General features: G+C 40.0%; 1 pseudogene; it reads right to left on the reverse strand.

Moving 5' to 3' along the window:
- Positions 1–3,220: 3,220 nt before the first annotated feature.
- The window catches only part of LOC110151647 (rho GTPase-activating protein 17-like), a 79,185-nt pseudogene continuing 70,147 nt past the window's right edge, over positions 3,221–12,258 (reverse strand).

Genomic DNA, 12,258 nt, shown 5'->3' on the forward strand with positions numbered 1-12,258 from the left:
AGTTGATATATGACTTAAACCAAAGGACAAGCCTAGCTAGCTCTTTGAACAATGCATTTTATTTACATTTACTTAGTCCTTGATTTACTGTGAAAACTATATTTTAATGCATTAAATTTTAAGTATTCTCGTGTTCTTTGGAGCTTATTTGTCAGTATCAGCAATGATTTGTCAAGATTATATTTAAAGTTAATCTATATGAAATATTTGAAAATAAATGATAGCAATAAAATTGTCAAATTCTACTAGGAAATCAGAGAGTTAATTTTTGTATCACATATTCTTACAGATGTCACTGCTTCAATTGTAGCTTGTGCTCACTATGATCATTTATTCCCTGCTCCAAACTGTTTATGTGAACACTTGGATACATTTTCTTTGTGGCAACAGGGAAACAGAAGTCAGGTTTCTACAGATGAACTCTAAAGTAAGAATGAAATGAATGTGGCAAAGTTGCACACAGACAACTGAAACTAGCAAAGGATATTATTGAGATATGTTTTCTTAAGTTTAAAGTTGATCCTTGGACCATAGAGTTTTGAAAAACTGCATTCCTTTTTTCTATTGAAAAAGATACTATTTTAGTAAGACTCTAATGTTAGTGTTATTTTAGCACCATAAGAAATTACTGTCACTATTTGATAGAGAACTATATAATAAGGTTCTTCTGCTATATTGTGACAAAATATTGAGTAGATTTGGTACTTGAGGAATCAAGTTATTATGCTATTGTACAAAACATCAGTTCTTTATAATCAGTCCAATAGTATGACCTAAGTTCTTCTCATCCAGTGTATTACACAGATAAAAAGGCAATACAGTATAGAGATTAAAAGCATACACTTTGAAGTCTATTTCTACCACTTTCTAGCTGAAAGATATATAAAAGTTACATAACCTCTATGCCTCAATTTTTTTTAATTTGTAAAATGAGGATAATTATATTTGCCTCATAAATATTCAAGGGGGGACTAAACAAAATATGGGACTTCCCTGGTGGCTCAGTGTAAGGAATCTGGCTGTTAATGTAGGAGATGTGGGTTCCATCCCTGGGTTGGGAAGATCCCCTGGAGAAGGAAACAGCAACCCACTCCAGTAGTTTTACCTGGGAAATCCCATGGACAGAAGAGCCTGTGGCCTACAGTCCATGGAGTCGCAAAAGAGTCAGGCATGACTTAGCAACTAAACAACAACAGCGAATATCTGAAAACACTTATCATTTTGTCTGGCAGTAGTAAATGTTAATTCATCACTATTATTGGCATACAGGAGGTATCTCTTTTTAGATTTAATTCTCAGATTTAAATTATCACCATACCTATATTATATGGAGACAGCTTTTAATCATTTCAACAGTTTTACTGCATCTTTAAGACACTTGGGATTATGCTTGCATGGCAGAATATGATTTTTATGAATCACAAAGTGATTTCCTTTTCTTTAGTATATAGCAATTGTAATGATTTTATTTTTGGGGGGGAAACTAATAAACTTCATGTTTTTCCCAGTGATAATTAGGGAAGGCAAGTAAAAAAAACATGATTCTTGCTCTCAAGTTTTAATTTTGGGAGAGAAATATGATACATATGATACAGCAAATGTTGGGTATTAATTTCAGGCAGTGTCCCAACTTTGAAACACCATTCTCCAATGTAATAAAATAATTGATTTACATTGAAAAGAATCACCACATTCTATACTATTCTCTGCTTCTGGACTTACAGAGTTTTGGAACACATCAAAAGTTTTGGAAAATAAAAATAAATCCAACCAGTAGTGTTTTCCTTATTTCCAGGAATCAAAAGTGTCTGATAACATTCATTTTCTTCTGAATAACATTAATGATAGCCACATATTGTTGTATGTTTAAATAGTGGGTCTGGGATAACCTATAGCAATTATTATTTATAAGATTAAAGAAGAACTGTCTTCTAATTTTGAGTGATCTTATGGAAAATTTAGATCCTGATTATTTGGAATATGTATGTAGCTGATGATGGAAAGTCATGTCTATGATAAAATTCTTAACTGCTTCTACAACCAAAGTAATATTGTGCGTCTCTAAATCCTTCTAAATAAAGGTTTCCAAATGGAAAAAGACGTATTCTCTACCTCATTGTTATAGACGCTGTTACACATTTATTAATATTTTAACAAATTGAAGGTAAGTGTTCTGAAATCTTGGTGAATACTCTCTTTTTCTCTTTTGTGTGTTACTTTAAAGTGTCTATATCACATATTTTACATTTTGTTATAGGGTTAGTTAATATCAAATAAAGATTGTTCCAAAGATGCTTAAGCAAATTGTTCTATATCAAAAGACAAAGCCTTGAAAAACGTCATCTCATGTTCATATGATGATTTAACAAGGTGACTTATACTTTATTAAAATGTAATGAATAAAGGATTTTCCTGTTTTTAAAAAAGTAGCATAAAGTTGCCTTTTTACTGTCACAAAGATAATAAAACATTTTTTTTCTGGTGTATAGTTTAATGTATGTTTCTTCGGTCTTTTTTTGTTTTCATATAAACCACAGAATATATTTAATTCAAATTAAACATGAAATTAGAATAACGTTCCGTCTTCATAAATTAGCAATTACATTTTTTTTAAAGAACAGTACATTTCTGTCTACATTCTGGCAATCCAGCAAAGCATAAGGCAATCCAGTTTGCTGAGGTGATGGATCCAGTGGTCACCCCTAATGTTTGTGGTTCTGAGAGGTCGGGGAGGCATAGACCATGCTTCATACAAAACGATTCTGCAGCACGTCTGAAGGAGACGAAACTCCCTTGTGATACAGGAGAATGAAAGTCCAGGTAGCAGGAAGTAGTTGAGTGTAATGGATATATTTTGTTAAATAGTCTTCTTTCTTCTTCACTGCTCTTCCTTCATTCCAAGTTGCCAATGGTGCCACCTGCATGAACAGTAGTAACAAAAGCACATCTTGGCAATGATACTCTTTCTGCTAAGTACCTCTTTAAAAAATGGGGGGGGGGGGCATGATTCTTTCCCATGTAAAGAAAGCCAGCTTCTTCAAGACAGATCACCCAGCCTCTTCTCTCTCCTAGAGCTGTGAAAGGCCAAGTCTCGCCTTGTGAGATCTTTTTTTCTCCTTTAGTGAAAGCTTCTCACTGTTTTGTCTGGAAAGATTAACGTCTGCCTGTCCCTGCTACACTCGCCAGGGTGGAAGGTGTCAAGCGTGGGGCGTGGCTTTCTTCACAGGGCTGTGCTTTCTGTATCATTGTCCATATCCCACAGAATGCGGCCCAGCAAGTCTCTGCTGGCTGAGTCTGAATACATTTCAGGAAAGACACTGCAAAACGGTTCTGAAAACCTAGAATTGGCATCATTAAATATTCTAATTTCAGTTCTTACTGAATATGGCTGGTCATACATCTGTGACTATTTTTGGAGGTGGTAAGAACTGCAATGATGAGGTTGCCATCCCCATGGGATGGGCGGCAGGAGGATGAGGGGGCGGGGCTGGGGACGTTGGGCCAGTTCCCTGGCTTCGGTACCTGTTTAGGTCTCGGTAAGATTCCAGCGTGTTGCTCTGCGGTCTCGGAGTTACTCACTGCCTGGCTGGGGTTCTGTTTTCAGAGGGGCGGGGTGCTGGGGGGTGTTGGTGTCTGGGAAAGGGTGTGGGGCAACTGCTGGAGTTCAGGTTCACTGGGCACCCCGGGGATGGGTGGGCCCTGCTGCTGCGGAGTTTGGTGAGCGCGGCCGGCGGTGTGGCCTGCATGGGGGTCTGTGGCGGCTGGTGGTTGGGGGCCTGGATCAGAGACAGGCTGCTGAAGTACCCCGGAGGTGTGAAGAGCTGCGAGGTGGCACAGATCTGGCCTTGGGCCTGGCCTGGGGGCTGAGTAGGGGGAGAAGGGCTTCAGGTAGACTGCTTTGGTGACTGGCTGGGTGGATGCTGAGATGTTTCTGGAGAACTCTAGCCCCCAGAATGGCTGGGAGGCCAGTTTCCTGGTTTCAGGAGCAGGTGTTTTTTTTTTGTTGTTGTTTTTTGTTTTTAATAACAGTTTGGCTCACACTGTATGGGCTCAGGCTGGTGGAATTTGTGCGCAGGGGGAGAGGAGGCACAGAGAGCTGATGGGAACCGGCAACTGACTGGGCCTGGGGTGGGGGTTGGGAGTGAATGGAGTCTGACTGATGTTTCTCCCTGGTGCAGGTGTATCGGCAGAGTCCTTGGGCTTTGCAGGACTGCTGTCACCCGGGCTGGGCCCCTGCCCCAGTATACCCTCAGAGGAGGGGCCAGTCCCACACCCTGTGCTGCTTTAGGTCCTAGAGCTCTGGGGAGGAGGCTTTGGGCCCACTGGAGCAAAAGTGCTGCCATCTGTCGTTCGGAGTAGCAGCTGAAAAGAAGGGAATGAATGCTTTCTATTTAGAGTTCCACCCCACCAGTGGGCCTGGAAGTCCATAAGCTTCACACCAAAGCTCTCCTTCTTCACCAGGTCCCCCTCCATCACCACCATGCTGGCAGACTGCTTCCTTTCCAGGGTCCCTGAGTCGACAGGGTTATTTCCAGTGTGGGGTGAGTGACTGTTGTTTGGGGTGGTGAGAGGTACAAACACTTCTGACACGTTAAATTCCACCTCTTCGGGGAATAACCAGGTGGCACAATGAATGTTGGGTTTGATGACCACAACCACATTGATGGATGTGGCTGCTGCCGTCTTGGCAAGCATTTCTTCACTTTTGGCTCAAAAGAAGTTAGTGCCTAACACGATTGCAAGGCTGCTGAGAGTCATTTTGTTAATGTCACTGGTCTGAACAAGTTTTGCAAGGAACTTGATTAAATACCTAAAGTTAACAAAATTTTGTGGTGGCAACTTCTGACATGTTCTCCACAAATCCTGAAGTTTTTGTCTTGATCCTGTACACTTGCTATTTGCGTCCATTCTTCATACAGATTAAAAGTCATCAAAGGTTCAGGCAGTTCCTGTAAGTAGAACTTTAAAGCACCTGCTGCAGTCTTGCGGGGGGGTGGGGGGGGCGGTGCGGAGTTAAATTCATCCAGGTGAGAAGTAGAACAGTCTAGAGCAGCTTTCAGTTTCCTTAACTTCGAGGCCCCAACCCCAGTTCAGAAAAGTTTTCTCCTCCTTCTCACCTGTCTGCAGCAATAGCATCAGGCAAGCCTCAAGGTGCAGTGCATCTCACCACTGCCCTGCTTCAGGTGTTCTTGAAAGACGCCCCAAAGGTGGATTTCTCCACCCACTTATCTTGATGGGCTTGCAACTCGTGAAGGACCTTTTCTAAGACTGCTAACGCTTTTCTATGGTAATCTGCTTGAGCTTATAATAAGGTAACAAAGAATTTGCTGTACTCGCCTTCTTTGACCATAAAGTTGTACATGTCCACTGCAAGTTGATCCTTGTACTCTTCTACTTTATTTCCAACTTCATCCATTTCATCCTTTAGGTCATCTATTTTTGGTGGAAGCCCCTGCAAGTTGGCTCCTGAAAATTTGTGAGCCTGGTGCTACCTGGTTCTGACCAAGTCCCAGTCTAACACCAGTTTGGCTAGCTGCTTCCTCTGTTTCTGGATGTCGGGAATCTCCATCTCTGCTATGCTGTACAGGGGGCCACAATCTCCTTCTTGACAAAGACTTCATGCTGAGAAAGTTCTAGAGCCAGCTGATTCTCAGCATCTCCACACCTCTCCAGCATCTTCTGCAGGAGAGAGTCTTCTAGCTGAATTGATGCTTCCTGCATATTCTGAGTTAGAGTTCTCAAAGGGAGTTGTTTGTGTCTCTTCTTGGCTGGAAGCAGGCCATGAGGTACTTCTGGAAATGGTGACACATGGAGTGCACCATATCTGGCATCGCTAGATCTGTAACAGATCTTTACTGAGGTCTTCTGTTTTCTCTTCTCCGCCCACAGTCTGGTTGACCAGCTGCTTCACATGGTTGAATTGCTTCTTCTTCTTCTTCTTCTTTTTTTTTTTTGCTACTTTATTTTGTTAATTGAAGGATAATTGCTTTACAAATATTTGTGGTTTTCTGTCATATATCAACCAGAATCAGCCATAGGTAGACCCATGCCATGTCCCCTCCCTCCTGAACCTCCCTCCCATTTCCCTCCCCATCCCACCCCTCTAGATTGTCAAAGAACCCCGAATTGAGTTCCCTGAATCATACAGAAAATTCCCATTGGCTATCTATTTAATATATGGTACTGTAGATTTCCATGTTACTCTATCCATATATCTCACCTTCTCCCTCCTCCCCTCCCCCCATGGCCACAGGTCTGTTCTCTATGTCTGTTTATCCCTTGCTTCCCTGAAAATAAATTCATCAGTATCATCTTTCTAGATTTCATATATACATGTCAGTATACAATAATTATATTTCTCTTTCTGACTTACTTCACTCAGTTATAATAGGCTCTAGGTTCATCCACAGCTACATGCAAAAGAATGAAATTAGAACACTTCTTAATGCCATACACAAAGATAAAGTCAAAATGGATTAAAGACCTAAATGTAAGACCAGAAACCATAAAACTCCTAGAGGAAAACATAGGCAGGACACTCAATGACATAAAGCAAGATCTTCTATTAACCACCTCCTAGAGTAATGGAAATAAAAATAAGTGGGACCTAATTAAACTTAAGAGTTTTTGCACAGCAAAGAAAACTACAAACAAGGTGAAAAGACAACCCTCAGAATGGGAAAAAAATAATAGTAAATGAAACATGCAAGCAGTTCATACAATGGAATAAAAGAAAGGCACACAACCCAATTAAAAAGTGGGAAAAAGACCTAAACAGACATTTCTCCAAAGAAGACATACAGATGGCTAACAAACCCATGAAAAGGTGTTCAACGTCACTCATTATTAGAGAAATGCAAATGAAAACTACGATGAGATACCATTTCACACCAGTCAGAATGGCCATCATCAAAAAGTTTGCAAACAATAAATGCTGGAGAGGGTGTGGAGAAAAGGGAACCCACTTACATTGCTGATGGGAATGTAAATTGACACAGCCACTATGGAAGACAGTATGGAGACTCCTTTAAAAAACTAGGAATAAAACTACCATATGACCCAGCAAACCCACTCCTAGGCATAGACCACGAGGAAACCCAAATTGAAAAAGAAACATGTACCCCAATGTTCATTGCAGTTCAATGCAGTTCACTCATTTACAATAGCTAGGGCATGGAAGCAACCTAGATGTCAATGGACAGATAAATGGATAAAGAAGCTGCAGTACAAATATGCAATGAAATAGTACTCAGCCATAAAAAGGAACACATTTCAACTGCTTCTTCATGGTCGCGCCTACATCCCTTCCTCACTGCTTTCTAGGCCATGGCCACACCATAGCTATTTTAGTTCCAGCAGCTCTGCCCTTGGGGTTGGCAGGTTGGGACTGGCTAGGAGAACCAGGCCCCTGGTGGTGCACTCTTTGGTCTTTCTGTAATGCCCAATTATTACATATCTGGCCACTTGCCCAGCCCCCATCTCTTCAAGAGAGATAAGCTTCATCTAAATTATGTCATCTGATTGGTGATTGTCATTTAAAATTTTATTGTTTCTTCTGTCTTGGGTATTCCTTTGGAAAAAGTGTATAGATTCATTGCAATTTCTAATGCATTATCTATAGATTATAAGATAAAATCAAGCATGTATATGCTGATACTTTTTAAGTTGACCTGTCTTTATATTTAGAAATGTCTCTGAATAGTTGGCTATCCTGGTGGCTCAGATGGTAAAGAATCTGCCTGCAATGCAGGAGACTCATGTTTAGTCCATTGGTCAGGAAGATCCCCTAGAGAAGGAAATGGCAACCCACTCCAGTCTTTTTACCTGGACATTTCCATGGACAGAGGAGCCTGGCAGGCTACAGTTCATGGAGTCACAAAGAGTTGGACATGACTGAGCAACTGTCACTCACTCACTCATTACATATCAGAAACATAACTTAGTTCCCCTATATAGTATCAATAACTGATTAGTATCTGCAAGATTTTTTTTTAATGTTTGTTTTTAAATTTTTGGTGATTTTTGTTTGCTTGCCTTACTTTTTCACATGCATAGAAACTTCATTACATAGGAAATTCAGAAGTGACTGCACAGAGACTACAGTTAGAAGATGGTGTAGAAGGGTCATATCCTCCATGAACTATCAAAACTAACTGGCAAAATCTCCCTTGTAAGCTATGTTGTGAATGTGTGCTCAGTTGTGCCGAACTCCTTGTGACCCTATGGACTGTAGCCTGCCAGGCTCCACTATCCATGGAATTTTTCAGGCAAGAATACTTGCCACCCCCTTGTAACACAAAGCCTCAAAGTGGAAGAGCCAGCAAGATTCAGCAGAAATTAGAAATTACAGACCCATATTTTAAATACATCATGAACACCATAGGGGGCCAATTAAAATTCTCATATATTTCTAGTAGGAATGTGTAATAGTAGAATCAACTTGGAAAACAGTCTCACAGGCAATTTGCTCAAAGAAATTTAGACATTTTCTAATATAGTCTTAAAAATCATCTAGCCTCTGCTCAAATACTAATTACAAAGCTGATCTCACATATTTAGTTATTTTTTTATAATATAATACCCTTTTGATACCGAGATATGTATTTGTTTCTTATTGCTACTGGTATAACCCAGGGATCCTCTATCTCTGATTTTAGCCATGTAAGACCACAAAAAACAAAATAAAACAAAACAAAACAAAAAAACCACCACCACCACCAAAAATAACAGCAAAAATAAATAAATAAAAGCCACCCAGAACTGTGATCTAAAATGATCGGAAATAAATTTCTGTGTTTTTAAGGTGCTATGTTTGTAGTAATTTTGTGGCAGTTTCTTAGTCTATTGAGGCTGTTATTTAAAAAAATCACAGTCTTCATGGCTTAAACAGCAGAAATTAATTTTTTTCACAGTTCTGAAGGCTAGAAAGTCCAAGGTCAAGGTCCAGTACTGTTTAGTTTCTTGTGAGGGCTCTTTCTGTCTTCTAAGCTGCCTTCTCACTGTGTTCTTATGACTTCTTTGTGCTTGTGAGAAAGAAAGAAAGCTCTCTGGTGCCTCTATTTACAAAGACTAATCTTTTTATAACAACACAAGAGACAGCTCTACACATGGACATCACCAGATGGTCAATACCAAAATCAAATAGACTTATTATTTGTATCCAAAGATGAAGAGGCTCCATACAGGCAGCAAAAACAAGATCTGAAGCTGACTGGCTAGGATCATCAACTCCTTATTGCAAAATTCAAGTTTAAAAAGAAAGTAGGGAGAAACACTAGACCATTCAGTTATTACCAAAATCATTGTGGAGGTGATGAATAAATTCAAGGAATTAGACCTAGTAGGCAGAGTGCCTGAAGAACTATGGACAGAGATTTGTAGCATTATACAGGAGACAGTGACCAAAACCATCTCAAAGAAAAATAAATGCAAGAAGGCAAAGTGGTTGTCTGTGGAAGTTTTACAAATAGCTGAGAAAAGGAGAGGAGCCAAAGACAAATGAAAAAGGGAAGGATGCTGGGAAGGATTGGGGGCAGGAGGAGAAGGGGACAACAGAGGATGAGATGGCTGGATGGCATCACTGACTTGATGGACATGGGTTTGGGTAGACTCCAGGAGTTGGTGATGGACAGGGAGGCCTGGCGTGCTGCAATTCATGGGGTCGCAAAGAGTCGGACACGACTGAGTGACTGAACTGAACTGATAACCAATGAATGCAAGTTTCCAGAGAATAGCAGGGGGAGGTAAGAAGGCCTTCCTAAGTGAACAATCAAAGAACTAGAGGAAAAAAATAGAATGGGAAATACTAGAGATCTCTTCAAGAAAATTGGAAATATCAAGAAAACTTTTCATTCAAGGATGTGTGCAATAAAAGACAGAAACAGCAAGGACCTAAAAGAAGCAGACGAGATTAAGAAGAGGTGACAGAAATACACAGAAGAACTGTACAAAAAAAGAAAAAAGGCTCAATGATCTGGATAACAAATGATGGTGTGATCACTCACCTAGAGCCAGACATCCTGGAGTGTGAACTCAAAAGAGCCGTAGGAAGCATTACTATGAACAAAGCTAGAGGAGGTGATAGAATTCCAGCTGAGCTAATTAAAACCCTAAAAGGTGATGCTGTTAAAGTGCTACACAAAAATATGTCAGCAAACTTGGAAATCTTGGCAGTGGCCACAGGACTGGAAAATGTCAGTTTTCATCCCAATCCCAAAGAAAGACAATGCCAAAGAATGTTGAAGTTACCATACAATTGCACTTATTTCACATGCTAGCAAGGTTATGATAAAAAGTTCTTCAAGTTAGATTTCAGCAGTACATGAACTAACAATTTGCAGATGTACAAGTTGTGTTTAGAAAAGGCAGAGGAACCAGAGATCAAATTGCCAACATCCATTGGATCATAAAGAAAGCAAAGCAATTCCACAAAAACATCTGCTTCTGCTTCATTGATTATGCTAAAACCTTAGACAGTATGGAGCACAATAAACTGTGGAATATTCTTCAAAGATGAGAATATCAGACTACTTTACTTGTCCCCTGAGAAACCTGTATGCAGGACAAGAAGCAACAGTGGGAACTGGACATGGAACAAAGAACTGGTTCAAAACTGGGAAAGAAGTATGTCAAGGTTGTATATTGTCACCCTACCTATTTAACTTATATGCTGAGTACATCATGTGAAATGCCAGCCTGGATGAATCACAATGTGGCATCACAATTGCCACGAGAAATATCAACAACTTCAGATATGCAGATGATACCACTCTAATGGCAGAAAGCAAATAGGAATTAAAGAGTTTCTTGATGAGTTTGAAAGAGGAGAGTGAAAAAGCTTGCTTAAAACTCAACATTCAAAAAACTAAGATAATGGCATCTGGTCCCATCACTTCATGGCAATAGATGGGGAAAAAGTGGAAGCAGTGACAGATTTTGTTTTCTTGGGCTCTAAAATCACCTCAGACAGTGACTGCATCCATGGAATTAAAAGATACTTGCTTTTGGAAGGAAAGTTATGACAAACTTAGATGATACATTAAAGCAGAAGCATCACTTTACTGACAAAGCCTGCATAGTCAAAGCTATGTTTTTTTCCATAGTCATGTATGGATGTGAGAATTGGACCATAAAGAAGGCTGAGTGCAAAAGCATTGATGCCTTCAAATTGTGGTGCTGGAGAAGACTCTTGAGAGTCCCTTGAACTGTAAGGAGATCAAACCAGTCAATCCAAAAGGAAATCAACCCTGAATATTCATTGGGAGGTTGATGTTGAAACTAAAGCTACATGAACTGACTTATTGGGAAATACCCTGATGCTGGGAAGGATTGAGGTGACAGAGGATGAAATGGTTAGATGGCATCACCTTCTCAATGGACATGAGTTTTATCAAACTTTGGGGGATAGTGAAAGACAGGGAAGCCTGGTATTCTGCAGTCCATGAGGTTGCTAAGATGTCGACATGACTTAGTGACTAAATGACAACAACAACAATTCTATTGTACTTGTGCCCCATTTTTATGACTTCATTTAATCTTAAATATTTCCTTAGAAGCCCTGTCTCCAGATACAGAAACTGTTGAATAATACTTCAACATATGCATGTATGGCAGGGATACAAGCATTCAGTACATAACAGACAGCAAAACAACACTAAACAATGCTTATAAAATTGATAGTCATAAATATTCCTTAAAACAGTTAAAAACTGAAAATATAATAAATGAAATGAGGCATAACTACAGATCCTACAAATTCAATAAGATGTGAACAGTTTTATAAAATAAAATTTACTAAAGCTGATAAAAATATAGAAAATCTCAGAAGCCCCATATTTACTAAAAGTAATTATTTCCACTATTAAAACTTTCTTACACAGTAAATTTCAGGTCCAGATCATTAAATTGTAAGTTCAGTTCAGAAGCTCAGTCGTGTCCGACTCTTTGCGACCCCATGAACTGCAGCACGCCAGGACCCCCTGTCCGACACCAACTCCCAGAACCTACTGAAACTCATGTCCATTGAGTTGGTGATGCCATCGCCATCTCATCCTCTGTCATCCCCTTCTCCTGCCCTCAATCTTTCCCAGCATCAGGGTCTTTTCAAATGAGTCGGATCTTTGCATCATGGCTCAGTTGGTAAAGAATCTGCCCACAATGTGGGAGACCTGGGTTCAGTTCCTGGGTTGGGAAGATCCCCTGGAGAAGGGAACGGCTACCCACTCCAGTATTATGGCCTAAAGAATTCCATGGACTGTA

Source organism: Odocoileus virginianus, chromosome X (genome assembly GCF_023699985.2).
Source record: "Odocoileus virginianus isolate 20LAN1187 ecotype Illinois chromosome X, Ovbor_1.2, whole genome shotgun sequence".
Taxonomy (NCBI): Eukaryota; Metazoa; Chordata; class Mammalia; order Artiodactyla; family Cervidae; genus Odocoileus; species Odocoileus virginianus.